At 49.4% G+C, this 20484-nt stretch overlaps 1 protein-coding gene across 6 annotated transcripts in view; it reads left to right on the top strand.

Annotated features, from left to right (window-relative positions):
- Positions 1-561: 561 nt before the first annotated feature.
- Positions 562-20484, top strand: part of ST6GAL1 (ST6 beta-galactoside alpha-2,6-sialyltransferase 1) — a 113643-nt gene continuing 93720 nt past the window's right edge. The window contains exons 1-2 of one of the 6 annotated variants that reach the window (XM_027862055.1): positions 562-655; positions 18964-19129. The gene's annotated coding sequence lies outside the window, so the exon portion shown is untranslated. Of the gene's footprint in view, positions 656-1709; positions 1796-2331; positions 2394-2864; positions 3103-6880; positions 7027-18963; positions 19130-20484 lie in introns of those variants that run through there. The other 5 variants (XM_027862054.1, XM_027862052.1, XM_027862051.1 and 2 more) reach the window with 5 other exon arrangements.

The raw sequence follows: 20484 nt of genomic DNA, 5'->3' as shown, positions 1-20484 counted from the left end.
CCTATTTTTACCTTCTCATTTGGGTGCTATAGTAGGTGAGTGTGTATGTGTGTGTGTACAATGCATAGAGAAAACTATGCAGCTAGCATGAAGGGTGTGGGTCAAGGCTTAGGGGAGCAGTTGCACAGAGGATGACAGAGTTTTGAAAAGCTTGGAGGGAAGAGAACTGGGTTCAAATACTGCCTCAGAGATTCACTCATTGTGCGTTGATGGGCAAGTCAACCATGTTACAGTGGAAACTCGCACTAAGAGAATCGGAGATGCCGGTTCAAGTGCTGCCTCGGCACTTCAACCTGTTTGACCTTGGGCAAATCGCTAGCCCTCCCAGGAGGTGCAACGATCTTTGAAGTTCTTTCCTGGTCTGTGATCCGTTAAGCCGCAAGCATGTGTGTAGTTTCTAGGAGGCCACCCAAGCGGAGCCCCCTCTCCCGGACCCCTCCTCCGCCCCCAGCCCGTCATCTCGGGCTGTCTTTTCCCCCCCCCCCCCGCCCCCAGCCAATCCTGGCCCAAGCCCGGTCTGCGATCTGCCTTCTTTCCTCCGCTCTCCTCCAGGAGGCTACAGCCCGAAGCGCCCGCAGTGCCCAGGGAGTACCTGGCTTCCGTGCCCGCCAGTCTCAGCCTCCTCCCGGGGTAGCTCGGGGACTGGAGGCTGCAGGTATGGTTGCAGGAGGGGGCTGGGGGTGGGGGGCGGTGCCGGCTCGGCTTCTTTCCGGAGTGGGACCCCCCCCCCCGCCCCGAGACAGACTGACAGCTCCCACGGTCCCAGGCGCTGATGCTGCGGGAATGGGGTTGGGGGGGGTGAGGGCGGTTGGGGTGCTAAGGGAAGAAATCCCGAGACAGACGGCCCCGCGAGCAGACAGACAACTCCCCTTGCACCCACGTGCGCGCACACACACACACACACACACACACCCATCACACCCAGACACACACACACACACCACACACCCATCACACCCAGACACACACACCACACACCCATCACACCCAGACACACACACACCACACACCCATCACACCCAGACACACACACACCACACACCCATCACACCCAGACACACACACACACACACACTTCTCCACCGAGAGATGCTCTGGCTCAGCTTTCACCTTCACCTGCCGCGTGCCCCCGCCCGTGACGGAGGAGGGGGAGGTTCCCGGGTCTTTTGCAGCGGGATGGGGGCCGCGGTGGGGGTGAAGCGGCAGAAACCGCACGCAGGGACGGCTGCCCGTGACCCCCCGCCGGGCTCGTTGCTAGGAACCCGGTAGCCAGGGGCCGGAGCGGCTCGGATTTAAACCCCAGGCCTGCGGCGGGGCGCGGGGGGCGTAGAAGGGGCCAAACTCTGAACCCCCCACGGTCCCGCTGTTGTCCCTTCCCCTCTTTTCCACTCGGCCCAGGCTCGGCCCTGGTTTCCTCGGCGGAGAGGAAGGGGGTGGTGTGCCCCTGACCCTAACAGGGCAGAGACCCCAGAGGGGAGGGGGAAGGCTCCCCAGGGGGCGCAAGGCTGCTGGGGCAGGGGTGGGTGTAGGTGCAAGCCCGGGACAGTGCTTGAGTGGGGCGGCGGAGGGAGGCCGGTCACGTGGTCTGCGGTCTCGGCACGTGCGCGAGTGGGCGGGTGTGGACTCCGGGAGCCGGGCCCCCCCCCCAATCCCTGGCCCATACCCCCTTGAGAAGCGCGTTCTGAGCCCGCTGCGGGCTGCGTGGGGCACTGGGCGCATCTGCATGCATGGAGCGGCGCGGGGCTAGGGAAGCAGCCCTCCAGCCGCCCCACAGCCGGTGGCCCGCGCTCCTTGGGTGGGTAGTGGGGCAGGTGGGCAGCGCCTCTTTCGGGGGGCTCCCGCCGGCATCATGTGAAGGTGGGGATGCGGCCCGGGGGATTCCGGGGCTGGGGAGGGGCGGAGTGGGGGTGGAGCGGAATGCGCCCCCCGGCCCCCAGCTTCGGGCAGCTGCCCTCCAGGACCCCGCGGAGCCGACGCCGAGGGGAGGGTGCGGAGCTGGGCGCCGGTGCCCGGCCCTCCCTCGGCCGCATTTGCATAACGGAGGGGGCGCTCTCCTCCCCGCCCGCCTCTCGCCCCTCCCCCCGTCTCTCTTTGTCTCTGTCTCTCGCTGGGTCTCTGCCCTGCTGCGCTCCCGAGCTCTCCTGGCCCTCCGTCCTCGCCCCTTGTATCCAGCGGCGCGGGGTGGGTGGGGATGGGGATGGGGGCGGGGGGAAGGGCCGGCCTGCGCCGGGCCCCGGCACCTCGGGCTGGCTCCCGAGCCGGCCCCTAACAAAGGGAAGCTCCCGGGCCCCAGCCTTGGAGCGGAGCCGGCCGCGGGCCCGGGCCCGAGCCGAGGGGCCGCGGGGGGGCCTCGGAGGAGCCGCCGGAGCCGGCCCCGTCTGGATCGGCTTAGAGTGAGTATCCCGGGGAGCCCAGCCCCTCCGCGCCCCTCCGCGCCCCGCCCCGTCCCGCCCCGCGCCCCGCGCCCCGCGCCCCGGCCCGGGGTGGGGGGCGCGGCGGGGCGGCCTGAACCTGGGCTCGGCCTTGTCACGGCTGGACTCGGAGGCCAGAGCCACCCCTTACCGGGCACTTAGCACAATGCCCGACGCGCGGAAAGCTTCCCCGGTGCTCCTTGACTCGGCTTACCCCGCGGGGGTCCGCAGTCACAGAGGACAGAGACCTGGGTGGCCCCCGGGCGCATGCATGCGTGCTCACTCCACCACAACAAACGCACGTGTGCACCGTTCCCGGGGCGCAGACAGGCGTGCACCCCACCCAGGAAACACCCCGGCCCCGCGTGCCCGCGCCGACAACAGCACCGCCCCCCCCCCCCCCCCCCCCCCGGCCCTCCGCGGTGCCCCAGGGGTTCTCCGCGCGCCCGCTCGCGTTGGGTTCTGGTCTCGTGCAGTCCCGGAGCCTTTGTTTGAAACGAGGAGGCCACGGAGCCGAGGATGCGGCTTTGAGCGGGCAAGGCGCCAAAAAGAAGAGATCCAGATCACATTTGCGTGGTCCGGGCTCCGGTCCCCGGCCCGGCTCAGCCGGCCGGAAAGAACAAAACGAAACGGCAGGAAAAAATCAGTAAAGAAAACCGTTGTTTTGCGCGGAAAGCCGTTGGAGTCTTCGGTGAGCCAGGGAGACTGCAGGTTAGAGGCTCGGCCCAGAGCCTTTCCTGCTTCGTGGGTGGTGGAGTTGGGGGGAAGGGAGAAGCTCCACCTCCTCCTGACCCTTGATTGTTTTCCCATCTTTGATGGGCTGGCTACCTTGGAAATGCTGAACATCTGTTCAATCTGGGATATTCCCAGAAAGTGGGAATGCTAGGCCAACGCAGAGCCTCTCATTGGTTCCGCTGCCTGCGCCCTCTGTCCGGTGTTGGAGAACAGGCTGAATTCGACCTCCTCCCTGGCCTGGGCACCAAGCTGGGCTTGGCTGTGTTGGGAGGGGGGGCGTATTCAGTCCTAGCCTGCCCAGTTCCGGGGAGCCTCAGGGTGATGGGGTCCTAGATGAAAGATGGGCCCTAGAGACCATCTAGTGCCTCCGAGAGGGGAAATGACAGAATGACAGGATCATAAATGTAGACAGACCTCAGTGGGACCTTTGGGGCCATCTCATCCACCCTGTTATTTTCCAGGTGAGGTAAGAGGCCCTTGTGACATAGGCCCATAGACGTAGAGCTGGAAGGGGCTTTAGAGACCACCTGGTGACTAGATTGGATTCCAGTCTCCCCATTGTACTGAAGACAAAACTGAGGTCCAGAGATAGTCATTGGATGCTAAAGGTAGACCTCAGTGGGACCTCATAGGCCATTTAATCCAACTCCTTTATTTTACAGATAAGGAAGTTGAGGCTCAGAGAGGTCATCTAGTCCAAGCTTGACAAAGAAATTTAGGCACAAGTGACTCGTCCAAAGTCACACAGGTAGTAAATAAGAGAGCCAAGGTTCGACACTAGTTCTTGACTCCAAAACCCGAACCTCCTCCTCTGAGCTATGCTCATAGAGGGAGTGAGTGACCAAAGTAGAATTAGAACCCGTATTCTTGGATTTCAGAATCAGGTTGGGAAGTTGGGAGTGAGATAATCTGTTTTTCTGCAAAACATAAAAGGAGATTTCAGAAGTACCACTTTGGAGACCCCTAAGGTCGCGCTCATTGGGCTGGCAGGATCTTGGGCATAGATATGTCTGTTTGCTGTCTCTTTGCTTGGAGTGCTGTTCCTTGAGTTACTTCATCATTATTAATAAGTGTGGGCTGAACTGAGCCAAAGTGACTTACTCGTCCGACATTACCTAAGCGCTCAGTGGAAGAGGGAGCCAGCAGTCCGGGCTCCCAGGTCTGGGCTCTTTGCCTTGTATGCCTGCGCTCAGGCTGGCAGGCTTCTGTGGCAAATCCACCATGCTGTGGCCTGGGGCAAAAGAATCCAAACAAAGGCGCTAATTCAAATGAGAAGCTGCACCCTCCTATTATCCACCATGAGAGGTTTAAGTCATTTTGCAAAGGGGCCTTCTTTCCCACCCCTTCACTCCATCCTCTTTTCTCTTGAGTAGATAGGTGCTCCCTTCCCCTCCCCCCCTTCCCCAGCAGCAAGGATAGCTTTGTTTGAGGCTAAACATCAGCTCCTCGCTGGGCAGAAAGTGTTTCCTAGTGCAGTATTCCAGAGCCGACTGCTGAAGGACAGAGAATTGTTTCTGTCGTGTATTCCATCTAGTTTCATTTGTAAAAGCATTGAAGGTAGATAAGCAGGGTTGTAACTTTAGAGTCCTATCAATATGTAAACTTCTGGAAGGCAGGGACTGCTTTATCTTGCATGTGTCCCCTGTTGGGCCGAGTTGGGCTTTTAGAGCTTAATAAATAATCATCCATCCATCCATTCATTTATTGTTGGAACTGACCCTACCAATCTTCTGTTTCAGGGAATCTTTTTTTTTTTTTTTGTATTGTGTGTCCCTTTGACAATTAGTTGGTGAATCCTAGCGACCTCTTCTCTGAATCATGTTTTTAAATGCATGAAATAAAGTGCATAGGATTACAAAGGGAATCAGGTACCTAGAAACACAGTTCTTAAAATATTTTCAAAATAAAGTTCGAGGACCCAGGTTAAGATCCTCCGACAGGCTCACCCCCTAATGTGACAGATGAGGAAACAAGCCCACGAAAGTGATAAAACAGACATTGAGGCCTGCACGAGGGAAGAGCCGAGGTCAAATGAGGCTTCGGACACTAACTGGCTGTGTGACTCTGGGGAAGTAATTTGGTCTCTGTCTGCCTCAGTTTCCTCCTCCATAAAAATGGGGATAATAAAAGCACGTGTTTCCCAGGGTGGTTGTGAGGAGCAAATAAGAGGATATTTGTGAAGTGCTTTGCAAGCCCTGAAGTGCTACAGAAATGCAACTTTGACAACGATAGTGACTGCGGTGGTGGTGGCACAGAGCGATGAGAGTGATGGCCGCAGAGGTAGGAGGAAATGGTTTTGGAAAAGAACTGGTTTCACATCCTCCCTCCTGACTATGAGAAAGCAAGTCACTGAAACTCTTGGAACCTCAGTTTCCTCACTGTAAAATGGAGATAATAGCAGCATTCCCTTCCACAGGGTTGTTGTCAGGACTGAACCAAATAATGCCTGTAAAGTGCCTTGCAAACCTTCAAGCTCAATGCTATTAAAGACCGATGCTGTTCTTTTCAGAGAATCATAAATTTCAATCCAGGGGGGACCAATTTCCTTTTACATAGAAGGAAACAACAGCCCAGGGGGTTTCAGTGACCTGACCAGGGTCACACAGGTGATAAGCATTAGAGGTATGCTTTGAACCCAGGTCCTGACACTTTAGAGTCGGTACTCTTGCCATGGGGCCTGTCCAACACCCTGGTTTTCAGACAATGAACCTGAGGTCTGGCGGGAAGGGAACTCGGAGGTCACTGAGTGCAGTGCCTTCATTTTATAGGGAAAGTGGTTTGCCTCAGGTCACACAGCTGAGCTCTTGCTCCAGGTCCTGTGAGTGCAGTGTGTTTTCTGAAAGAGAATACAAATACATTCCCCCCGGCCACCCCGCCTTGGTCTCTGAATATGTGCACACTTTGAGGCTTGCCTGTCTAGGTGGGTGGCTGCTCCTTGTCCTCCTTTACATTCCCTGGGGGCTATTTTTAAAGCTCAGTCCCTGTGAAGGTCACTTTGAGCTCATTCAGGGGCATGCCCTTTAAGTAGAAAGCCTCTTTTTGGTTTTTTTTTTTTCCACGTTTCTGCCAACTCTTTGGAAGCCCAGGTGCCTGCTCTGATTTTCCCACCCCCTCTACCCTGGGCCACCTGACCTCTCATGTGTTGTGAAGCCGTTCAGTGAGCACTTTCCAGGGGAAGACCTACTTTCTTTCTTTCTGTCCTTCCTTCCCTCTTTCTTTCCCTCCCTCCCTCCTTCCTTCCCTCCCTCCCTCCTTCCTTCCCTCCCTCTCTCCTTCTCTTCTTCCCTCCCTCCCTCCTTCCCTCCCTCTCTCCTTCCCTCCCTCTCTCCTTCCTATGTTCCTCCCCTTTCCTTCCCTCCACTTCCTTTCTTAAATATATTTTTATTTTCATTAAATATTTCTCAATTACATTAAAATTTTTTAACATTCATTTGAAAAAAAATTTGAGTTTCAAATTCTCTCCCTCCCCCACCTTTTGAGAAGGCAAGCAATCTGAATCATGCAAAACGTATTTCTATATTAGCCATTTTACAAAAGAAAACAGAAAAAAAACCAAGAAAAATACGGTTCAGTCTGCCCTTAGCTTATCAGTTCTCACTCTTCCTGGGTCCGATGAAGTTATCTTGGGGCGTGGTCTTGGTCAGAGCAGCTGAGTCTTGCATACTTGGTCCTCCTTGCACTACTACCGTCAGTGTACAGTGTTCTCTGTTTCTGTTTGCCTCGCTTTGCATCAGTTCTTCCAAGTCGTCCCGGGCTTTCCCGAAGCCATCCTGCTCGTCGTTTCTTACGGCACAACCATATTCCATCACACACACCCCACGACTCGTTCCGCCGTTCCCTGGCTGTCGGGCTTCAGGTGGAGGCTGTGCTACAGAACGAGGTATGCAGGGCTGGGAGGCAGGAGCCTGGAGAGTGTGTCCTGGCTGTCTTACTGTAGGTGTCATATCTCTCGAGCTGGGACCTCAGAGGCTACGTCGTCCAACTCCCATCCCCATTTTACAGATGAGGAAACAGACCCAGAGAAGTTAAGTGATCTGTAAGACCACAAATCTAGAGTTGGAAGTAACCTTGGAGTCCATCAAGTCCAGTTTCTTAATTTTACCGATGAGGAAACTGAGGCCCAGGGAGGTTAAGTGACTTGCCCAAGGTCACCCAGGTAGTAAGCATCAGAGGTAGGATTTGAACTCGGGTCTTCTGACTTTACAGCTGACTAGAGTTCACTGGGTAGAAAGTAATGTCTCAGTTCCTCAGTTTTCCCATCCAGAGAAATGAGGATAATCATTCTTGCTCTATCACAAAGGGTTGTGGGAAAGGGGCTTTGTAAGAAGTCGAGCTCAATATAAACTTGACCTGTTATTCCTGGACGGGTTTTTCAGTATCAACAGAGGAAAGTCAGATGTTTCATAAATTCACTTTATGTTAATGAAAAAAAGCATTCAACTTTGAAAGTTTCCTGACTTCCTAAGTCTCAGAAGTAGGATGTTCTGTTCATAGGATCATTGATTTAAAACCGGAAGAGACCTTTGAGGGTGCTGTGCCTTTTACCATTTTTCTTTTCTACCAGGGGGCAAAGTAAAAAAGCACTTGTTAAGTACCTACTGTGTGCCGAGCACTCTGTTAAGTGCTGGGGCTGAAAAGAAAGGCAAAAACATTCCCTGCCCCCAAGGAGCTCCCGGTCTAACTCGGGAGACATTAGGTACAAACATGCTATTGACAGAACCAGCTGGAGATGGTCTCTGTGGGAAGGCACTAGCTATAAGGAGAACAGGAAAAGGCTTTTTACTAAAGGAAGAGTTCATCTCCACGGTGTTGAGGGATTGTCATTTATTGGCATCAAAAGAATGTCCATTGAAAAATCTAGCCAGCATTTATATAGCACCCACTGTGGCAGGCACTGTATGTGCTTTACAGATGTCTCATTTGATTCTCACAACAACCCTGGGTAGTAGGTGCTGCTATCCTTCCCATTTTACAGCTGAGGAAGTTGAGGCTTCGCATCTAAGGCAGAATTTGAACTCCAGTCTTCCATAATCCAAGGCTAGCACTCCGTCTGCTATGCCACCATCTGTCTTAAAAAAAAATACATTTGATTGTAAAAAAGAAAAAAGAAAAAAATGTTGCAAGCACAGTGCAACGTGGTGTAGATAGAAAAAGTCCTAGATTCGCAGCCAGAGGATCTGCTCGGCACTGTCTGTGTGAACGTGGACAGGTCATCAACTCCTTCAAGCCTCCTGAGACGCCTTCTCTGTAAAACGAAAGGGCTGAAGTCCCTTTTAGCTCTGGAGTTAGGGCCTTTCTTTCTGTCACTTATAACCTTGAGGGCAGAGCCGGTAGTGGGATCACTGAGCTGAAACGTAAGAACAGCGAATTTTAGTGATGTTTTTTCCCCACGAAATGATGAACATTTCCCAGAATAGTTAAGTGAATTCGTAGTTACACTAATAGTATATTAATTTGCTTGTCTTCCCCCAGCCTCTCCAACATTGATTATTCCTGTCCTTTATCATCTTTGCAAATTTATTGGGTAGGAGGTGAGACTTCGGTTTTAATTTGTATTTCTTTTAGCAGAAATTTGCAGCATTTTGCATATGATTATTGCTTCAATTTGATCTTTTGAAAGTCATTCATATCATTTGACAATTGAGGGGGTGGCTTTCGGTCTTCTATATTTGTGTTAATTCCTTAGGTATCATAGATAACATATTTTTGTCAGATATTTGATACAAATATTTCTTCTTCATTTGGCAGATTTTCTTCTCATTACTAGTTGCGTTGTTTTTGTTTATGCAGAAGTTTTTTACTTTTATATCATTTAAATGGTCAATTTTGACTTTTGTGGTTTCTCTTATCCTTTTCTTGTTTGTTAATTCTCCCCCTAGTCATACATAGTTGAGAAAGGTACCTCCTTCTATTCTTTTCTCATTTAAAAAAATGTGCTGCAGTTGTTAAATTTAGGCTACTTCTTGTGGTAGGTGGTATAAAACGCTAATGTATACTTATTTTCTGTGAAACTGCTTTCCACTTTTACCAGCAATTCCTGTTGAATGGAGAATCCTTCTATGAGTTAGTGTTCTGTTCTTATCTCCAATACTTTTTTTCTTTTTTTTTGGTGAGGCCATCGGGGTTAAGTAACTTGCCCAGGGTCACACAGTTAGTAAGTGTTAAGTGTCTGAGACTGGATTTGAACTCAGGTCCTCCTGACTCCGAGGCCAGAGTTCTATTCACTGTTGTATCTCCTTTAAAAGAATTAAACAAACTGTATACAGCACTGACTGTATGTTTTTTGTAGTGATACAAAAGTATACAGCACACTTATTCCTTTAACGTGGGTTTTGAGCTTGGCACTCATAAACTCAGCGAGGAAAAGTAGTCCTCCTTTGGCCTTACAGGAGTGGTGCTAGAGGACATTCTGTGATTCCTGGAGACATGTTGTGTCCTGTTGAGCTATTAATTCTTTTATTAATTCAGTCATTTATTCAGCAAGCACTAGTTAAAGGCACTTGGGGTATAAAGACAGAAATGAAATAGGACCTGCCCTCAAGGAGCTTACCATCTATTGGGGGGTAAACAATATGTAAACAGCCAGAAAAGGGAGAAGCATTTCTCAGTAATATCCTCATTTAATTATCTTACTTTTGCCTCTCCTCTGCCTTCCACCCAGAAGATGAATCTCTTTATTTTATTTTAATAAATATCTTTTCAAATGGTGGGTGAATGCAGTTGGCTCACTAGGTGGCACAGTGGATAAAGTGCCAGGCTTCGATTCAGGAAGACCTGCGTTCAAATCCAGCCTCAGATACTTGCTAGCCGTGTGTTCCTGGACAAGTCACGCAACTGTTTGCCTCAGTTTCCTCATCTGTAAAGTGATCTGGAGAAGATGGCCAACCACTCCTACACCTTCTTCATGGAGCCTTTCTTCTAGCTCCTAGTACCCTTAGTCCGCCAAATCATCTTAGATTGTAAGCTCTTTGAGGGCAGGGGCTGTTGTGCTCTTGTCTCCTTTGCTCCTAGCAGGGTGCCTGGTACATTGACTAGAGGAGTCCCACGCTCACATCTTTACTTAAGGACAGTTGCTCTGGCGGTATTGTGTAGGACAGGGCGGAGTGAGTCAGGGAACTTAATTAGAAGGTTGTTGCAATAATCTAAGTGAGGGGTGACGGGGCCTGAACTAAGGTGGTAACGGTGTGAGTGCAAAGGAGGGGGGAAGGTGGGAAAATCAAGATTTGTCAGCTGATGGGTGAGGTGAGGAATCCAGCGTACTACTGACATTGTGGGCACCACAGAGATGGAGGTGCCTTTGACAGAAACAGGGAAGTTTGGAAGAGGGAGCGGTTTCGGGAGAAAGATAGTGAGATCAGTTTTGGGGGTGTCGGATTTTGAGATGGGTCCGGGACATCGAGTTTGAAATGTCCAATAGGCAAGTGGTGAGACAGGACTGAAGCTCAGGAGAGAGACTGGGGTTGGGTGTGTAGATCTGGGAGTCATCTGCTTAGAGATGAGGATGGAACCCATGGGAGCTGCTGACGCTGTCATTTATTGGGAAGTGATTGATAGATATAAAAAACAAAGGCCATCAACGACACTTGTCAATTTTACAACATAGATAAAGGGTGTATTTTTTGGCCAGAAAAAAAGAAATCATTGTTAGCATAGTAATGCTTGTTTATTGATAACAGATGCAGACTTTCCATGAGGAACAGAAGAGGTGGTTGATAGAAGTTGTGAGTACTAGGTAATAGGCTGGTAATGAACCCAGCAGAATTCTCCAATATTGGCGAGAGAGATGCCCAGCACAGTCGTTTTCTGGGGCATATTTAAACAGGAGGAATAGCTGTTGCTCAGAAAATTTCCCTTTGGGAATTTATTTCTGAAACTTTTAGTAAAAAAAAAAACAAAAAACAAAGCAAACCCCTATAAAGCAGTGATTTTATATTGACACCTGCCTTTGTCACTGACTTAACCTGTGTGGCAAATCACTTTGGCAAATCACTTAACATCTGTGGGTTTCCTTATCTGTAAAATGAGGGGGTTGGAGTCAAAGATCCCTAAGGGCTTTTTTTAACTGTAACATTGCTTGATTTGACCTTGTCATGGTTACTAGGTAGGAATTTCTAATTTTTAATTAAAACAGGACAGCTGATTGTTTTCCTTAATTTAAACCTTTCCCTAACCCAATGCCTAAGAATGCCATGGTTTCATTTCCTGCATCACAGGAATGAGTATATCTGACCATGGCCATTCAACCATTTCTTGAGTAGCTCCAATCAGGGGGAACTCACTACTTCTGGAGGCGGCCCATTCTAACCTCGGACAGCTCTGATTGTCAGGAAACCTGGGTTATCCGTCCAGTTCTGGCTCGGCCTTTGTGTGAGGATAAGTCACTTCATGTCTCTGGGCCTCAGCTCTGTCTTTGGTGAAAGGGAGATGAGAATGCTTAGACTGGCTACTCCCCCCTCATTCTCTCCCACCTTCATGTTGTTAAGGAGCAGTGGTGGTATCTCTGGTGGTGACCTTTTAAAACCATGAAGTATTACGTTGTTCTTTTTGCTGTTATTCTAGCTTGGCAGCAGGGTAGAAATGGTGGGACGCAGTGGCATTTGGAGTTAGGATCCCTGGCTTTGGAGCTTAGCCCGATCAGTATTGTGACCTTGGACAAGTCACGCTGGGCTCCTCACTGGCACTCGCCCTCCCCAGCTCATCTGTCGTCACAACGTTTCTTTCTTATGTCCCCTTCTAAGGCGTGGCACGTTGTAACTGTTGACCAACCGACTTTACCTCAGTTTCCTTTGTGAAAAAAGGTGGTTGTTTTGATTTGCAGTCGTATCTAACCTTCCTTGACCCCATTTGGGGTTTTCTTGGCAAAGATACTGGAGCGATTTGCTATTTCCTTCTCCAGATGAGGAAACTGAGGCAGACAAGGTTAAGTGACTTGCCCAGGGTCACACAGCTCGTAAGTGCCTGAGGTCAGATTTGAACTCAGGAAGTTAAGTTTCCTGGACTGCAGCTGACCTTCGTAAAAAGAGGGGGTTCGACTAGGTCAGGGGTGTCATACTCAAATAGAAATGGGGGTCACTAAAATACATAGCAGTCCTTTGGGCCTTGAATTGACTTAGAAAATCACATATTAATGTTGTCTGTGTTCTATTGTGTTTTTTATTCATTTTGTTAAATATTTCCCAATTCATGCCCATGTTTGTGGCCTCTGGAGAAGCTAACCTTTAAGAGTAAGCTCCCTGTGGGCAGACCTTGTTTTTGTCCCTGGCACATAGTAGGTGCTTGCTGCTTCTTCTCGGCAAAAGGCTTTTCTACCTGTAATTCCTACAGTTATTAGGAATAGAGCAACAGCTTCTTCTTTTTAAAAACCCAGGGTTCAGTCCAGAAGGAGCAGGGTTTCCTTGAAGTACACTTTTTAATGTACATACACAGTTCACGTGATAGGGGTCATCATACTCGTTGACATTTGGATGAAGGCTGTGTAGTGCAGTGGACAGAGCAGTGGGCTTGGAATGAGAACAGCTGGCTGTGTAGCCTTGGGCAAGATGTAGAGTTCCCATTACCTTCATCTCTAGGATAAAGGTTTGCACTGTCTGATCTGAGGGTGGTAGCAAGGTCAAGGGACGTCAGGTAAGGCAGCGGCTGAACTAGTTTGTTGGAAGAGGGGAAAGGAGCCAGTTAAGGGGGTGATTGAAGAAGAAGGACAGTAGGAATGATTGATAAATCAAGATGCCAGAGCAGATGAAAGGGTGAGATAAATGTTGCCTGGGCAAGGTGAGGTAATTCACTTTGGCACGGGGGAGGGTGCCTCATCGTCTCAGATGGGAATGAGGGGATTTGGAGACTGAGGCTCTGAGTTAGAATCCCACTTCTACCACTGGGGCAAGTGACTTCATCTTTCTGGGCCGTAGTTTCCTGTTCTGCAAAATGAAGGGAATGCATTGCTGGCTGACTCCTTGATATCCTTTTTACTTCTAAATCTATGATCCCAGAGGCCTGCTGACTTGGATAATGTGTGCTCCACAGTTCCTCCCAGCCGTGAGATGCCGGGGTCTGTGTTCTGTGGTCCTTCAGCTGTGACGTTCTATATTCTTTGTCCAAAGGTCTCTTTCTGCCTGTGACATTCAGTGTCCTAACACAGTCTGTGTTTTAAGATCCCTTCCAGCTCTGACATTCGAGGTGCTAAGAGTCCTTTTAGGTGGACATTCTAAGATCTACAGTCCATCCCAGCATCCTCTGTTCTAAGACCCTTGTTAGCTCTGACATCCTCTGTTCTAAGGTTGCATCCTGCTCTCCTAAACTGTTCCGGAGTCCCTTCTGGCTCTAGTTTTCTGTGGTTCTGAAGTGTTCTTTACAGTTACAGGAGCCCACTGGAGCCCCATTGCATTACCTTCTTTCTGGCCAGTCAGGACAATCTGGGACTTGTCCACTTGGGCAGTCCATACCATGCTTAAGCTTGTTCACAGTTTTTCAAGCCAGACTCCCTCCCAGCCAGTCAAGAAGCTGCTGGCAGGCATGTGCTGTTCCACCCACATTCCAACAAAATCACCATCTTAACCACTGTCTTCTCATCCCCAGTGATGGAAGGGCCATGGTAGTGGGAATGCCTCATAAAATAATAATTCCTCTTTCTATAGAAGGCACACAAAGGCCTTTGCTCTCAACAACCCTGTAAGGATGATTATAGCTATTCTATGGTTGAGGAAAACGGAACCTCTGGCCAGGAAAATGGGCCGGGTCTAAAAAGATGAAAGCGACTAGGGATAAATGTAGTCTTCTAGTTGGGTTTAAGAAATTAACTTCACGGGGCAGGTAGGAGGTGCAGTGGATAGAGCACTGTCCCTGGAGTCAGGAGGACCTGAGTTCAAATCCAGCCTCAGATACATAGCACTCACTAGCTGTGTGACCCTGGGCAAGTCATTGCCTAGCCAAAAAACAAACAAACAAAAAAACAAACCAAGAAGTTAGCTTCACGAGTGCAAGATGGGTGAGACAGAAGTTTGTCTGAAAAAATCACCTAGGGGTTATAGTCATATGCCAACACTGTCATGGCAGCCCCCAAAGCTCACGTGACCTTAGGTTGCATTTGTGGAATCAACGTGTTTAGGTGGAGGTTGCTGACCTGATCAGAATACTGCCGTACCAAAGGCCAACCTCATCTAGCCTGCTGTGTCGAGTTCTGGGTGATACGTTGTAGGGAGGATATTGACAGATTTTAGCATACCTTGGAGAAGGTAATCAAGATTGAAGCTGGAAGGGAACCTTCAAAGTCATCTAGCCCGGCCCCTCTGAGGGCCTCAGAGGTGAAGTGCTCTGCCCAGGGTCACATAGGGAGTAACTGAGAGAGGCAGGATTTGAACTCAACTCCTTTGACTCCAAAGCCACTGCCGTTTCCACTGTGCCAAGATTTGAAACTACCATTTGAAGGAATCGCTGATCGTTTTCTTTTCCTCCTTTGGAAAAGAAGACTAATGGAGTATGTGATAACTGGCTGTCATGAGGAACACGGTTAAATTGATTCTGCTTGGCTGCAGGAAAACGAGAAATGGTTTTGCGTCGTAGAGGGGATGATGTGAGGGAAAAACCATTAGCAGTCAGAATCCAGAACGGGCGGCTCCCTATGGAAGTACCGCGTGCTGTGCCGGCACCCCGAAATCTTCCAGCAGCAGAGGGGGACTGGTTATCAGGCTGTCGGATCAGGGATTTCCACCCAGGCTCAGGTTAATTTCTGAGGGCCCCTCCAATTCAGAAATCCTACATTCCTGTGAAAATCAAAGAAAAAGAAGTGTGGAAGAAGGATTTGATCCCCTCACCCCCTGAAAAAGAGCCTACCGTGCTGCAGAAAAGTCATTGAAATGGAATTCTAGGATCCCAGGGTCTGTCGCTATGTTGCCACTGTGTGTCAGTCGATAGACTGTATGCTCCCTGAGGGCAGAGACTGCTTCAGTTTTGTTTTGTGTACCCAGCACTTAGCAGGGTGGCTAGCCCGGAGTAAACCTTTAATAAATGCTTGTTGGTTGCTTCTGTTCCCTTGGGTTTAGCTGCCTTCTCTCTGTATTGCCTCACGGTGACTGCTCCAGGCTTCTTTAGTTGGCTGTGTTCTGGGCAGTCTGAAGCTTTGATTGCCAGACCACCAGGCAATAATACTAGCCAAGAGAGGTGGCGTTCTGTGATGGCTAGAGAGTTGGATTTGGGGCCAGAAAGATTTGGATTGGAATCTCTCCTCAGACACTTATCAGCCGTGTGACCCTGGGCAAGACACTTTGCCTCACTTTCCTTATCTGTAAAATGGGGATAATAATAGTACCTTACCTCGCAGGGTTGTTGTGAGGATCCAGTAAAATAATGATTGTAAAGGGCTTATCATAGTGCCTGACACATGCTATGTAACTGTTAGTTATTATTATCATTATTGTTATTATTATTTCGTGATTCCACGTCTTAGATCCATACTATTTGTGGGAGGGTTGGGTATGCTTGTGGGATTGCAAGTGTAAGAACCGGTTGATTTGTGGCATACCTAGAGAAACATAGGGGCACACCCTTTGAGAGCCACTGGGTTTGTGGGAGGAGGACTGGCTGGGGTGCTAGGCCTGACTGCTGCTGATCTGCTGTGTGTGAACCTCCCTTTACTCACTTGTAAAATGGTGATAACAGTACTCGGGGACTTCTTCCGTTGTATTATCTGAGCTGGGAAAGTGCTTTGGAAAGCATCAAACCCTGAGATGTGAGAGGTTAGTCTTATTGACATAGCCCTCGCTCTCCTAGAGGTTCACAGTCAGCTATAAAAGCACCCGCAGAGCGGTCCACATGTCAGAACAAATAAACCAGTCTACAAAGAAGAGCCAGCTGGGGGTGGGGTGGGGGAGGTAGGGGAGGGTGAGTCAGTCTTAGCCCTTTTCATGAGGAGGTGGAAATCCCCACCCAACCGTCTGGCTGGAGGAAGGGAGAGTTCCAGGAGATGAGGGCGGGAGGATGGACGGGGACAGCCTGGTGAGTGATGGCAGGGAGGGAGAGGATGTTCCAGGGCAGGCCAGATTGGAGGAGAGAAGGTGAAATTCGCAGGGAGGCTTTGGTTGCCAGAGACAGGAATGCCAGCCCTCCCTTCCTTGAAGAGCATCATTCTGATTGCTGGATTCTTGCTTGGATTTGTGCCTCTCCCTCCCTCACCTGGGAATGATTGCTGCCTGACCTGGGCTGGAGGCCCAAAGATTCCCCCCCCTCCTTTACCCTCCTTGTTGATGAAAAAAGATTGGGAGAGTTGCCCAGTTCTTCCTGTCAGATCATCCTGCCCTGAATCTCCTTCATGCTGGTTGCCATGGTTGCAGCTGGTTCATCAAAAAAACTATGTATTAACACTAATAAAATAATGATACTATTTTATTGATACTTTTGTTTTTCTATAGCTGTGTGGCCCTGGGCATTTTGTGCCTCAGTTTCCTCATCTGTAAAATGAAGGGATTGGACTCGATGGTTCCATTCAGTCCTAAATCTATGCTTTTATGATTATTTGACCTCTGTTGGCCTCAGTTTCCTCATCTGTAAAAAATAAAGGGGTGGATTACGTTCTTTCAGCTCCGAATCTGTGATCTATGAGCCAATAAACTCCACTCCCTTCACCCCACCCACGGTATCTTCCCTTAAAAAGTATTTAAATACAACCATTTGATGTAGGTATTTGGCTGATAAAACATGCAATAAATATTTCACAGTTTCCAATTTCCTGATCGAGAGGAAGGCAGTATGTTTGAATGGCAGTCACCTGGGACCGGCTCTGGCCATTTGCTTGAGTGGATTGCCATCCGCTTTGACTGCTGTCTTCTTGCATTTATCGGCATCCCTAGGGCCTTCTGCCCTCTCGGTTGTATCGGCTTTCCTCTATATCACTCCACCGGAGACTTCCATGTTGTTGCTTGCAGTCCTTCATATTTGTGGTTTCTTATCACACAACGAAGGAGGATCATAGAGGAGTGTAGATTTTATTTGTATTTCCACTTTTATTGGTATATTTTATTTTCACATGGCCATCGTTTCCTTGTGTCCCCCACCCCCTACCTCCCCAGAGTGTCAGCCCTTGTAACAAAGAATAATCAAAAGGGGAAGGCTGACCAGGGAGGGAAAGCAGTTCCGCGAAGCTCACTAGCACATCAGCTAAGTCTGACCAGTACATTCATAGCCTCCAACTTCTGCAAAGAAGGCAGGGAGGTGAATTTTCTTCTCCTCTTCCAGATCAAGCTTGAGGGGTGGAGAGCTTGGAGCGGGAAGGGACCTTTGAGGTCATTGATGCTGACAATTTCATTTTATGTTGGAGGAAACTGAGGCTCAGAGAAGCTATGATTTATTAAGTCATTCTGACATCTCAGCATCTTCATTTCTTGGTTTTTGCTACCACAAAAACCATTGCTATAAATATTTGCCTGTATATGCGACTTTCCATTCTTCATTTGCTTTCTTAAGTTCAGAGAGTATGAAGAGTTTAGTGACAATTCCAAATTTTTTCCCTAGAATGGTTAGACAAAGGTAGAATGCTGCTAAAATGATAGTAATGGTGATGTGCCTGTCTTCCTACAGCCTCTCCACCATGGACTTTCTCTGTCTTTTAGTAGCTTTGCCAATTTGAATTTAAGGGGTATGAGGTGAAATCTCAGAATTGTTTTCATTAGTATTTTTCTTATTTGAGATTTGGAGCATTTTTTTGGGGGGGTTACTTGTATTTGCTTCCTTCCTCTCTCTCATGTTTTCCAGATACTGTTGTAATTATAATTATTTTTGTGTGTATGTGTATGTACCTATACACACACACACACACACACACACAGAGTTGGTGGATAGACTTCTGTGCTCCTCAAGGGAACATGAAACTTTCCCTTCAGTGTATTCCAACTTACTGTGATAACGTGAGCTGTCTATTAGGAGAAACTAGTGAAAGGCACTCTGGGAGAGTGGAAGGAGCTCTGGAAACAGGCATTTTGCGTGAGAAATTCTTGGTTGTCAGGGCCTAGAAGAGAACGTCAGAGTTTCAAGTATGTTTAAGGTCATCTAGTCAAAAACTCTCTTTTTGTAGATGAATGAATGACATCTTTGTTTAAATATGATTGGTTTCTCTTGTAATCCTGTGTATTTTATTTTATGCATTTGAGAACAGGAGTCCATCCCTAAGCCCCACCAGACTGATGCCAAAGGGGTCCATGACCCCACAATACTTAAGAACTCTTGTAATCCAACATCCTTGCATCTGTCTCATCTCCACTGGAAGGACCATACCTCCATCCAGTCTCTTCTGTCCCTCACCTACACTCTTAAAAGAGCTTCCTTACTTTCTTGCTTCAGGTCTTTCTTCCCTTTCCAATCTGTGCTTAGCAGAGCTGCCGAATGAATCTTCCCAGTGAACAGGGCTAATCGTGTCATTCCTCTGCTCAAAAATCTTGTGATTCCCTATTGTTTCCAGGATAAAATCTCAGCTTGTTTGCCTGGCACTTGGGGTTAATCAGTCAACCAACGAGCATTTATTAAGCCCATACTATGTCCTGGCACTGGGGTACAATGACAAAAAGTGAAACAGTCCCTAATCTCAAGGATATCTCAGGATAAGAGGAGGGAAGTTTCTAGAAGCTTAGGTGGGATGGTCTTTAGGCCATTGTAGGGGTCAGAAAGTGGAGGATAGGATCATTGATGGCTCCTTAGACTAGGTCTTCAGGGGTGGACTTTACTCTCAGCTTCACCAACCTGCCATTACTCCTAGTTGACGTGGGAGATGCCAGGGATGTCATCATCTCCACAGCAAGGCAATTCCTCAAAGCAGTAAAGGTTATTTGTTTTTCAGGAAGGGGACCAGTTTTTACTCTGGTCAGCCTGGTTGTTTCTCCATTTCTGACGTTCCCCGAAGGAGACGCTGAGGATTGGTTGACAAATCAGATGTGTGGTGCACGGACGTTTCCAGCAAGGTCAACTGGAAGACTCATGTCCAGAGTGGAGACAGCTTGCCCCAAGTGAGCTGAGGGGTCTCCAAGATCCCTCTGCCCTCAAACGCCGATGTGTTGAACTGTCGTCTTTGTATTGTTCATTACTCTGTGTGTGTACGCGCACGTGTGCGTGCACCTTCTGTGTCCCAGAAAAGTCATTGGCTTGAGGAGGGCAGAGTCTTAACTCGTACCTTGCATTTGGGGTCAGTTCTAACCCTAGCGCTGGAAGGGTGCTCAGACTCCATCTGGTCCAAACCTGTCATTTTACTGAGAAGGAGACCGAGGTCCGCCGAACTGGTGTGACTCATGGGCTCACAGAGTGAGAGCTGGAAGGCTTGAGAGCTTCCAGTCCAAACCAATCATTTTATAAAGCAGGAAAGCGAGGTTGGGAGATGGAGGCACTCGCCCGGGGTCACCGAGGCAGTAAGCCTCTGAGGCGGGGTGCTCGATGTGCTGATTCCAGAGCCGTGGGAGGGCTCAGTGACTGCTTCTTAGATGCTCGTTTTGTGTGGAAGCTGCTGGTTTGTGGGGGAACTCCGGGCTGTCGTCCTCCACGGGCAGCAGCAAGAAGCCTTGACATTTGGTAGGGGCCGAGTTGTCGAGAGAGGGCTCATACAGAGCCAAGGCTGGCACATCCGGCTGACTCCCAGGTTAAGATGGCAGCCCGGCCGAGCCGCTCCGTGACCGCGGGCTGGTGCCTCTGTCTTCGTGCACCATGCAGTAAACATTCATCACAGGCTGCCTGGGTCTGATAGGAAGTCTTCCTTCCTTCCTTCTGCCTGCATTTGGCTCTGAGGGAGATAGAACATAAATGGCATCGAGCCTGGTCCTGTGGAGGTGGGGTGGTACAGGGAGAAAGCCATGGCTCTGGGGTCAGAGACCTTGCGTTCAAATCCCACCTCTGCAGTTTTACTACCTATGTGACTTTGGGCAAGTCACCACCTCCCTGGGCCTCAGTTTCCTCATCTGTAAAATGAAAAGTTTGGACTAGGTGGCCTCACAGGTCCCTTCCAGACCCAGACCTAGTTTCCTTTGTAAGCATACAAGCCCTTCAAAGCAGAGTAGAATGGCAGAAAGGCCTGACCAAAGGATTGAGTAGCAGGAGGTTTTTCTAGAGGGTGAGATGCTGGTGGCATCCCAGGCGCTGGCCCGGGGGAAGGGTGTTGTCTTACACCTCCCGTGGTTCTGTTGCGTCTGTCTCGGGGCCCCCCGGCATCCAAGCAGGGTCCTTGCTGGTCTCTGCCCACTTGGCTCCTGCACTGCTCGGGATGACACCCAAGCCCAGGTTCCTTCTCTTCGTTCCAGCCTTGGTTACGCTGGCGCCAGGACTTTTGTCAGCATTAATTATAGAAATGAGCAAAGCACCCGTGGACCTGCTGCCT

The sequence above is a fragment of the Vombatus ursinus genome, unplaced genomic scaffold, assembly GCF_900497805.2.
Source record: "Vombatus ursinus unplaced genomic scaffold, bare-nosed wombat genome assembly UNPS02014768.1, whole genome shotgun sequence".
NCBI classification, from domain to species: Eukaryota; Metazoa; Chordata; class Mammalia; order Diprotodontia; family Vombatidae; genus Vombatus; species Vombatus ursinus.
This window is presented reverse-complemented; position numbering and strand designations above follow the sequence as displayed.